The sequence below is a fragment of the Herpailurus yagouaroundi genome, unplaced genomic scaffold (genome assembly GCF_014898765.1).
Source record: "Herpailurus yagouaroundi ecotype Mexico unplaced genomic scaffold, PumYag 140, whole genome shotgun sequence".
Classification (NCBI taxonomy): domain Eukaryota; kingdom Metazoa; phylum Chordata; class Mammalia; order Carnivora; family Felidae; genus Herpailurus; species Herpailurus yagouaroundi.
In genome coordinates, this window is record NW_024412395.1 from 86649518 (window position 1) to 86661375 (window position 11858).

Below are 11858 nucleotides of genomic sequence, written 5' to 3' on the forward strand. Positions count from 1 at the left end.
TATTGCCATTATGATGCTTGTAGAGTAGGAGTTTCTGGTGGTCTTCTCTGGTCCTTACTAATCTTTGTTGCTTTTGATATATATATATATATTATATATATATATATATATATATATATATAATATATATATATGTATAATTTTTTTTCATCTTTTCTCCCCTCAGAGATTCCCCCTTAAAATTTTTTGCAGGGCTAGTTTAGTGGTCACAAGCTCCTTTAATTTTTATTTGTCTAGGAAACTTTTTATCTCTCCTACTTTGAATGACAGCCTTGCTGGATAAAGAATTCTTGGCTGCCTATTTTTCTGATTCAGCACACTGAATATATCCTACCACTCCTTTCTGGCATGCCAACTTTCTGTGGACAGGTCTGCTGCAAACCTGATCTGTCTTCCTTGTAGGTTAGGGAACTGTTTTTCCCTTGCTGCTTTCATGATTTTCTCCTTGCCTAAGTATTTTGTGAATTTGACTATGATATGCCTTGTTGATGAATCTAATGGGGGTCCTCTGTGCTTCCTGGATTTTGATGTTTGTGTGTTTCCCTAGGTTAGGAAAGTTTTCTGCTATGATTTGTTCACATAACCCTTCTACCCTGTTTGTCTCTCTTCCTCTTCTGGGACCCCTATGATTCTGATGTTGTTCCTTTTTCATGAGTCACTGATTTCTCTAATTCTTAAATCGTGCTCTTTGGCCTTAATCTCCCTCTTTTTTTCTGCTTCATTATTCTCTATAAGTTTGTCCTCTATATCGCTGATTCTCTGTTCTGCCTCATCCATCCTTGCCGCCACTGCATCCATCCGTGATTGCAGCTCAGTTATAGCATTTTTAATTTCATTCTGGCTATTTTTTTACTTCTTTTATCTCTGCAGAAAGGGATTCTAATCTATTTTCAACTCCAGCTAGTATTCTTATTATCACGATTCTGATTTCTGGTTCAGACATCTTGCTTGTATCTGTGTTGGTTAAATCCCTGGCTGTCGATTCTTCATGTTCTTTTTTGGGGGTGAATTCCTTCGTTCTGTCATTTTGAAGGAAGAAAAGGAATTAATGAGGTAGAAAAATTAAAAAATATATTAAAATTAAAAAATATTAAAATTAAAAAATCAAAACACACACACAAATCGAATAAATGATGCTAGATCCTAGGTGTGTTTTGGTCTGGGTGTTGAAAGTGGTTTGACAGATTAGAGAAAAAAAAAGTGGGGGAGAAAAAAAGGAAATCGTTTGAGAATTTGAAAAAGTGAATACACTGAAGTAGACTAAAATGAGATGATGGAAGTAAAATAGAATTTGAAAAAATATACACAAAAGTAAAGAATATAGTAGAAAAAAATTAAAGAAAAATATTTTTAATAAAAATTAAAAATAAAAATGGATATTTTCTTTTTCTATATTCAAGAAAAGAAACGAAAAAGAGAAAAAAGTAAAAAACAAAGGGAAATCACTTGAAAATTTGAAAAATCCGGGGTGCCTGGGTGGCTTAGTCGGTTGAGCGTCCAACTTCTGCTCAGGTCATGATCTCACGGTCCGTGGGTTCGGGCCCTGCATCAGGCTCTGTGCTGACAGCTCGGAGCCTGGAGCCTGTTCTGGATTCTGTGTGTCCCTGTCTCTCTGACCCTCCCCCATTCATGCTCTGTCTCTCTGTCTCAAGAAAATAAATAAACGTGAAAAAAATTTTTTTTAAAAAAAGAAAATTTGAAAAAGTGAATACACTGTAGTAGACTAAAATAAAATGATGGAAGTAAAATAGAATTTGAAAAAAATTACCCAAAAGCAAAAAATATAGAAAAAAATTAAAGAAAAATATTTTTAATAGAATTGAAAGTAAAAATGAGGTTTTTCTCTTTTTGCAGTCAAGAAAAAGAAAAGAATAAAAAAAGAGAAAAAAGAAAAAAAGGAAATAGTTTGAAAATTTGAAAAGGTGAATAGACTGAAGTAGACTAAAATAAACTGATGGAAGTAAAAGAGAATTTGAAAAAACTTACACAAATTTAAGAATATAGTAATAAAAATTAATGAAAAATATTTTTAATAAAAATTGAAAATGAAAATTCTTTTCTCTTTCTGTATTCAAGAAAAAGAAGTGTAAAAGAGGAAAAAAAAAAGAAAATTGAATAGATGGACCTGCTAACAGATTGAAGTAGGACTGAAATTACTTCATTTTTCCCTAGAAGTCAGACTTGTAGCTGTTTATAGTCCATAAACTAAGCAGGCGGGGAGACTTGTGTTCTTGAAGAGCAGGGTTGGCCCAGTTGGTTGGGGCTCAGGGTAAAGGCTCCGCTCTCCACTAGATGGCGCTGCTAGCCTACTGGGGTGATTGTTGCAGGGCTCATAGGTGCATGTGCGTACCCGCATGCGCGGGAGGGGTGAAGCGGCACCACCCAGCCACCCACTCTGTTTTCCCGGATCAGCAGTCGTGCACCTGTCCTCTGTCTTCAGCTCTCGTCCACTCCCTGCTTTTTCACTCTCTGTGACCAGGCCCCAGACAGTACCTCTCTCCCGAGTTTTATCTCAAATGTGGCTGTACTTCTGAAGGACTGTGGCTTTGACCCGTTCCGCCCCTCTGTGCGAGGGTCTCACCGAGCAATGGCTGAGTGAGCAATGGCCGAATGTCAGCTGCACCCAGGAACGCCCGCCGGACCCTGCTGTTGCCAGTGCCCTGAGACTGCGGCCAGGTGCCAGCCCGCCCCAGAAAAAGTTCACGAGACAGTGTAGCAGCAGCTTTTCAGGGATTATGGAAAATCACAACACACATCTGGCACCAGGCTTCACCCTTAAGGACCTTGTTCCAGTACCAGCGAATGTGGCCATTTTCTGGTGTCTGCTGGAACCAGGTGGCTTCAACAGTCTCTACCAAATGTCCTTCCGGCAGTGGAACCGCTTTTGCCCGTGTGGCCTGAGAACCTCCCGGACCGCACTCTGTTCCTGGGGATTCGCCCTTCCCACCAGAGCACCGCCAGGTATGGAGCTGCGGAGTTGCAGCCTTTGCGCTCCCCTTGTTTACAGTCTTAATGGAATTTAAACCCCCTCCTTTCTCCCTTTTTAGTTTAGCCCCTGCGGCTGTTTCTGATTTTCCACTTTCTCTCCAGCTGCTTTTGGAGAGGGGTGCTTTTCCCGTATTCTTCCCCCCACCCTACCCCATTCTCGGTCCTCTCTCGCTTGCAAAAGCACCTCCCTTCCTGTGCCTTCTCACTCCCCAAGTTCACTTCTCCGCGCCACGTACCTGCTGAATTCTGTGGTTCAGGTTGTGTAGATTGTAGTGTTAATCCTCTAATCAGTTTTCTAGGTGTGCAGGATGGTCTAGTGTTGGTCTGGCTGTATTTCATGGACGCGAGACACACAAAAAACTTCCATGCTGTTCCGCCCTCTTGGCTCCTTCTCCTGCTGAAGGGGATTGTTTTTAACCCCATCATCCTTTTTACCCTCTTCGGCCTCCTCTGTTAACTTAGGCATAGCCACTCTGCACGCTCAGTCCCCATGTTTCCTCTGAAATCCTCTGTCACCCGCACAGGGTTTGGTGTCCCTCTTGGGAAAGCATTGGAGACAACAGGATTGTTTCCTTTGAAGCTGTCGTGCCCGACACACAGTGCCTGCTCTGTTCTAGTTCCTCCTAGGAATGGCCGCCTGACACCAGTCCATGGTTCCCCCTCACTGCATCCGTTCTACACAGAGCAAACGGAACTTTTCCCATGCAAACATTTAAAAAAACTATTTATTTTAAGAGAGAGAGGGAGGGAGGGAGGGAGAGGATGAGTGGGGAAGGGCAGAAAGAGAGAGGGAGAGAGAGAATCCCAAGCAGGCTCCAGGCTCCGTGCAGAGCCAGAAGCAGGGTTCCATCTCATGACCATGAGATCACAACCTGAGCAGAAATCAAGAGTGGGAGGCTTAAGCCACCCAGGCACCCCTTCCACGCAAACGTTTTCGTGTCTTAACTTTGCAGTGGCACGTGACTGGCTGCCATGCCATTCCCAATTCCGTGTCTTAGCCAGGCAATGAGGGACTCCCAGCCCCTGCTACTTCTCATCTTCCTGTCCTTACTGGCAAGGCCATTTTCCTCTTGTTTCCTTGTACGCATTCTGTAATATGGCTCTATTCTGTAATATTTATATGATATAAATATTATAAAAACACCCAGCTTCGTGGTGAGTTCATGCCATGGGAAACACATAAATGCCCTCTCCCTTTGTCATATCACCTCAGAAGCTTTGCAAATCTTCGCACCTCCTAGAAACCTTCTTCAGGTATCCTTAGCCCCAACCCGATTACTCCCTCGCTCTGTAGCCTGTAGTTATTTTTGTAAGACATTATTTTGGCTATGTTGATATTTTGCTTTATTATATACATTCTTTAGGCCACAAAGAATATGTTCTATTTCTTTATCAACATTTACTTCTTTTTTTATTAAAAAAATTTTTAACGTTTCTTTGCTTTTGAGAGAGAGAGAGAGGGAGGGAGGGAGGGAGGGAGGGAAAGGGGCAGAGAGAGGGAGACACAGAACCTGAAGCAGGCTCCAGGCTCTGAGCTGTCAGCCCAGAGCTCGACATGGGGCTTGAACTCACAAGTCGTGAGCTCATGACCTGAACCAAAGTCAGATGCTTAACCAACTGAGCCATCCAGGCACCCCAATATTTTCTTCTTAACAGTGAGCATCAGTGTCTAGAAAGCAGTTAGTGTAGATTGCTAACAAACTGTCATGACTCCTGAAGGCCTAAAAGTTTTAATCAGATTACCTTCTTCAAGATTTTTTGAGCACCCCCCCTTTTTTTAAATAAATAGAGAAACAATTACATGAAACATCTCAATGTTCTTTCCTAATCCGTCTCCAAATTAAAGGGTCATTCTTCTTCTTATCAAGGTTAAATTTCTCTTTTAAGTGTTATTTTGTACATTCTTGGGAGCATATGGCTCCCTCTGCTGAGAGACTCAAAAAATAAATCACTCATAGATATGACATACTGCCTGAAGTGTGACTAACTCTTTAGTTTAACCAGCATCTCTTTAAAAACAATGTGATTCTCATAGAAAATTGTCTTTGTGGGAGAAATGAGAAGATGAATGAGGAGGCACTTAGTAGGTCTGTGGAGTTTTATGCAGATACTAAAGTGCATTGCAGAAGGGTAGGGTAGGCTGGTAGGCAAAGTGATGGATGTGGAAACAGAAGACCTGGGCTGTGGTCTCTACCTCCTGCTGTGTGTCCTTCTGCGAGTCACTTAACCTCTCTCTGTGTTGCAGTTTCCTGGTTTAAATGGTACCGTCACCAAAATGGGAGCCTTAGTCCTCATCTAGTAGGGCTGTTTGGGCTGTTTTGCTGACACAAACAGTTTGCAAGATATGGATGTATGAAGGGAATTTATAAAATGTGTAGATATTTTATAGAGCACTATAAAATACAAGTCCTTGTCATCGTCACTTGTGGCCATTTAATCTATGCTGTTGGTTAGTCCAGTCAGGTGTTTTCCATGTAAATCTCACTACCCCAGGTATCCTTTTATTGAGGAAATATGGCTATAGATTTGTAGAGGTGATTTATATATTAGGATGAAGTTCTCAGATTGTTCAACTACTCATATTCTGTGGCATTTCTAAAGAAGAATCTCAGTTCTTAGAAATTCTTGACAAAAGAATGAGTCAATTCTGAGGAGGCCATATGATTTTGGAAAGACAAAATGGAGTGTTAGGGCAGAAGGGGTTACCTGTCCAGTCAACATTTGGCCAGGGTTGAGTCATGGTCACAAGTGAGCTAACAATGAAACCAAATTGTTCTCATATCCCATGCCGGCAGCTAGATGAAAAATTTTAACAGACTTTATTATTTTTTAGAGCAGTTTTAGGTCTACAACAAACTTAAGAGGAAGGCACAGAGATCTCCCTTATGCCCACTTCCCCCACACATGCATAGCCTCAGTTTTGTCAGTGTTCCAGATTTTGGCTATTCTAAAAGATGTATTTCATTGTTATACTTTGACTATCTCATTGTTATAATTTTTATTTTATTTTATTTTATTTTATTTTATTTTAGTACCTATGTATGTGAGAGAGTGAGAGCGGGGGAGGAGCAGAAAGATAGGGAGAAAGCTGGAGCCTGATGCGGGCTCACACTGGAAGATCATGATCTGAGTCGAAATCAGGAGTTGGATGCTTAACCGACTGAGCCACCCAGGTTCCCCTGAATTTTCCTAAGGACATTGATATTGGTTTTTCAGAGCAGAATTTTTTAATTTTAGTGAAGTCCAGCTTATCGCTTATTTCTTTCATGGATCATGTCCTTGGGGTTGCATCTAAAAGCCACCACCATACCCACGGTCATCTAGGTTTTCTCCTATGTTATCTTCTAGGAGTTTTATGATTTTGCATTTTACATTTAAGTCTATGATCCACTTTGAGCTAATTTTTGAAATGGGTGTAAGTTCTGTGTGTAGATTAATTTTTTTGCATGTGGCTGTTGAGTTGTTCCAGCTCTATTTGTTGAAGAGACAATCTTTGCTGCATTGAATTGCCTTTGCTCCTTTGTCAAAGATCAGTGAGACCCTATTTGTGGGGGTCTGTTTCTGGGCTGTCTATTGGGTTCCACGGATGTATTGTCTATTCCTTTGCCAATACCACACTGTCTTGATTATTGTAGCTTTACAGTAGGTCTTAAAGTTGTGTTCTCCAACTTTTTTTCTCCTTCTATATCTTGTAGACTATTCTGGGTCAGTTGATGGTGGCATCGTGTTCAGTTATTGCTTTGTGACAAGCTAACCCAAATCTTTCTTTTTTTTTAAATGTTTATTTATTGTTGACAGGGAGAGAGAGAGAGAGAAAAAACATGAGTGGGGGAGGGGAAGAAAGAGAGAGGGAGGCACAGAATCTGAAGGAGCCTCCAGGCTCTGAGCTGTCAGCACAGAGCCCAACACAGGGCTTGAACCTACGGACAGTGAGATCATGATCTGAGCGGAAGTCAGTTGCTTAACTGACTGAACCACCCAGGCACCCCAGGCTAACCCAAATCTTAATGACTTAAAGGAACTACCACCACTAATGAGCTCAGAAATCTGTAATTTGATCAGGGCCCATCTCTGCTTCACAGAACAGTAGCTGAGGCAGCTCGCCTTGGGCCAGAGGATCTATTTCAGACACGGCTCACTCCTGTGGCTCCTGAGTTGGTGACAGTTGTTGCCCGGAGTGTCAGTCAGAGTTGAGAGCTGAAGTCCTCAGTTGTCTCCATGTGAGTTTCGCTGTGGGCTTTTTGGACTTCCTCAGAGCATGGTGGCTAAATTCCAAGAGTGAAAGGGAGTCCTTAGAAGTGGAAGCTTCCAGTTTCTTAAGGCTAGGGTTCACTTTCACTGTATTTGTTGAACAGTCACAGAACCCAGAATCAAGGGAAGGAGACATAGAACCCCACCCCCCCGACCCCCAACCTCTCAGATGTTTCAAAGAATTTTGGGGACATATTTTAAAACCTCTACAGATAGAGCATATAGAAAGAAAAAACAGAGGGCAGAAGTCTTGGAGGAAGAGCTTGGGGTATGAGTTAGATACTGGGAAAGAGGTTCGCATCTAATTTTCAAGAAACAAGTGAAAACCACTGGGCATTTAACAAGCGAGGGCAAAGGGAAATTTGAGAGAGAGGAAGTGGGATGGTGCCACACACATAATTGTCCAACTTCTTAATTTTCCTTAGGCTTAATCTTGACTGAGGTGGGCTTTGAGTTTTTTAATTACTCCCTTTAATCCTCAGCAGGAAAAACTTAAGATTTGCTGTTGCTTCCTTTTCATTATTTTCCCTTAAGCTACAAATTAATTACGGAATATTTTAGAAGACTTTGCATATTAACAACTGTAACTCGAATGTGATCGCTGTATGAAAGTGTCCTGTAAATACTGTCTCACTGTCCTTTGTGTAATTTTGTACAGCTGATAAGTTTCTTTGACATCGTTGCCTCACTTAATTCTCACATGAACATTTGAAGCCAGTTATTAATAATAACAACCATCCCAGATTAAACAGATGGAAAGCCACATGCATATGAGCCCTTGCACATCAGCTTGGGGTCCAGGCAGAGGCTCCCTCCTTGTGGAACATTTTTTCTCTTCTGAGTAGCTGACCTACACCTGTGTATAGATGGCCAGGCTTTTCCTTGCTGCTATCTGCCTACTTCCTGAATGCCAGCCCGAAAGTCCCCTGATCTAAACCTTGGAGGCTTCATTTCTTCCAGCTTCCCAAATCGAACTGTTACATGCTCAGAAGGAACACTGCCAACAGCTTGACAGGGGCCTCTGACATCTGGGTTTGATGAATGGGATTCTATCCTGGGTAAAATGGAGAGATGCTCTCTTAAACTCTCTGCAAGCTCTGCTTTAATTTCTAAGCCCCTTCTAACATAGCAGCCTTATGTGGTGCTGAGGTTGTGATTTTAGAGCCATCAGCAAACTTTCACCCTCTGTCCCCCCCTTCGAAATGTCTTTCCCATTAAAAAGATGGATTCTTGAACACATCATGCTATGTTAACAGATTAGGTACCTGGGAAAACTGTTAAATCACCATTTAAAATATCTGCTACTTTAAAAATAAGTTTAAGTGTAGAGTTATGGAATAGTGAAAAAGAACTAGAAAAAACCTGATGACAAGATATTTTATTTATTTATTTTTTAAATGTTTATTTATTTTTGAGAGAGAGGGATGGGGGCGGGGGTGGGTATAGAGAGAGGGAGACAGAGGATCTGAAGCAGGCTCCTCACTGTCAGTGCAGAGCCCGATGCGGACTCGAACTCACAAACTATGAGATCATGATCTGAGCCGAAGTCTGACATTTACCTGACTGAGTGTCCGAGGTACCCCTGATGAAAAGATATTTTAATTTTTAGGGTGCAATTTCTTTCTTGGCATAGAAACTAAGGAAGGAACTATCAAAGAAAACATTGATAGATTCAGATACATAAAAGCTTTTAAAAAATTTCTGCACTGATTAAGCATTACAAGTGTTTAATTGTACAAATAATTAGGCTGAATGTAGCGTTAGAACAATATTTTGGTATTTATACCATAGAAAGATTCAATAGTCTAAATATAGACAGTGGTTTTCTACATAAGTAGGAAAATTCAGACTCAGCAGAGTCCTTTGCCCATTCTGAAACTATGGTCACAAGACAAATCATTGATAACAATAATGATTAATACTAATCAATACTAATACAATACTACTCATAATAGCTAACATTTATTAAGTATTTCCCCTGGATTAGACTTTGCTTTTCATACTTTGTGTTTGTTAACTCATTTAACTTTTCGAAAAAACTTTTGCCCAGGGTTACACAGCTAAGACACAGCTAGGATTTCAAACGCAGGCTATCTGGCTTCAGATAAATGCCACTTCATTTCTTCCATCAAGAGGAAAGAAAAGATTTTCAAAAGAATGAATGCAATTAATTACCCAATAAATATATACAACAGTCAACTGTATTAGCAAACTAAAAAATAGAATTAAGGCAATAATGACATATCATCCTTGTTAAATGGATGGGAGTCTAAAAAAATAATAATACTAATGAAAGCAAGAGTGTAGGAAAATGCTCTACTGAGATTACAAATAAGTTCACTTTGTAAATACATGTATACACGATAAACTTTAAATTTAAGCATATGGTTAACAAAAACTTTGATTTAAAATTTTAAGATAATATTCAATGATTTACATTAAAATACCTGTTCAAGGAAGTTACCACAGTGATATTTTTGTTTCTAGAATATTTTTTATAACTTTTTGCTTCCAGAATATGTTATCATACAATAAACATATAGAAAGTATGGAAAATTAAATAATAAAACTGATCCAGCCCAACATTCTTATTGAGTCTGTTTGTTTCTCCTCCTTTAAAAAATGTTATATACACTAAAAGGCCAGTTTTACTTTAAAATAATTATGTGTAGACACAAAATTAGATAAAGGAATTTTGGTTGATTTTTATTCTCTTTATGATTTTTCTGCATTCTCAAAATTTGCTTTTGGAGCAGATATTATTTAAAAAAGTGTGACTAAGAATATGTATGTATGTATGTATATATGTATTTATTTATTAGACTCAGGGAAGGGGGAAGAGGGAGAGAGAGAATTCTAAGCAGTTTCCTTGCTCAGCATGGAGCCTGTTATGGGGCTCGATACCACAACCCTGGGATCATGACCTGAGCTTAAATCAAGAGTCAGACACTCAACCAACTGAGCCACCCAGGTGCCCCAAGAATTTTAAAATATATTTTAACTTGGGTTTCCAGAAAACGATAGTAGGCTGGGAATATATATTTGTTTCTACTTCCTGTGTAAAGCCTCATTGAAATGAGAGAAAACATATATATAATTGACCCTTGAACATCATGATTGAACTACAAGGGTCCACTTATATGTGGATTTTTTTGGTAAATCCAATTTAGTACTGTAAGTGTATTTTCTCTTCCTTCCTTTTCTCAATAGCATTCTTTTGTGAAATAGCATTCTTTTCTCTAGCTTATTTTATTGTTAAGAATACAGTATTTAATACATATAACATACAAAAATACACATTAATTGACTGTTTAAGCTATTAGTAGTTAAATTTGGGGAAGTCAAAAGTTATACATGCATTTTTGACTGACTAGGGTTCAGTGCCCCTAACCCCTGCATTGTACAGGGGTCAACTCTGTATTAAAATTGTTTTTCTTTAATGTTTATTTATTTTTGAGAGAGAGAGAGAGAGAGAGAGACAGATGATGAGTGGGGAAGGACAGAGAGAGAGGGAGACACAGAATCCGAAGCAGGCTCCAGGCTCTGAGCTGTCCACATAGGGCCTGATGTGGGGCTCAAACCCACAAACCATGAGATCACGACCTGAGCCAAAATCGGACGCTTAACCCACTGAGCCACCCAGGTGCCCCTGTGTTTTTAAAGAATCAAACTTCATCCTACTGGAAAACATCAAAGACTGAGATTGGTACACTAGAGTTTTTGAGAAATTCCTGGAATGCTGAAAGCAGATACAACTGCAAATACACACACGGACACAGACCCACACACACTCACAGACACGCACATACACACAGACACACAGAGACACAGACACAATCAGAGACACAGCAACAACAGCAAAAACCATACACAAACTTGGGATCAAAAAGCTTGAAGGGACTTAAACAAGTCATTAAGGCAATTAAATCACATTGATTAATTAATCTCAATTTCGTTAATTATTTTAGCACTTTCGTTGCCCTTTCCCCAAATCTAGAGCAGCTGATAGCAGGGATCTTTGCTCCTAGAATAAAGCTTTTCTAGTTAGTCCCTAGAGACAGTGTGTGGGTTTGCTCAAGAGCAGCTCAGAAAGGAGCACTGGAGCTTGAGCAAGCAGAGCAGAGCTTGGGAAGACACCTACACTCAGAAATGGAGTAACAACAACCAAAACAAAAGTGGTCTTCCTTACAATAAGGCTGTTCTTGTGCAATTGAGGAAGTCGGGCTAACACCCTCCTGTCCCCATATCTCCGCTTTACAAAGTAGGCTGCAAATGACATATCAGATAAGGGTTAGTATCCAAAATCTATAAAGAACTTATCAAACTCAGCACCCAAAAAACAAATAATCCAGTGAAGAAATGGGTAAAAGACATGAATAGGCACTTCTCCAAAGAAGACATCCAGATGGCCAACCAACAGATGAAAAAATGCTCAACATCACTCATCATCAGGGAAACACAAATCAAAACCACAATGAGATACCACCTTACACCTGTCAGAATGGCAACATTAACAACTCAGGCAACAACGGATGTTGGCGAGGATGCGGAGAAAGAGGATCTCTTTTGCATTGTTGGTGGGAATGCAAGCTGGTGCAGCCACTCTGGAAAACAGGATG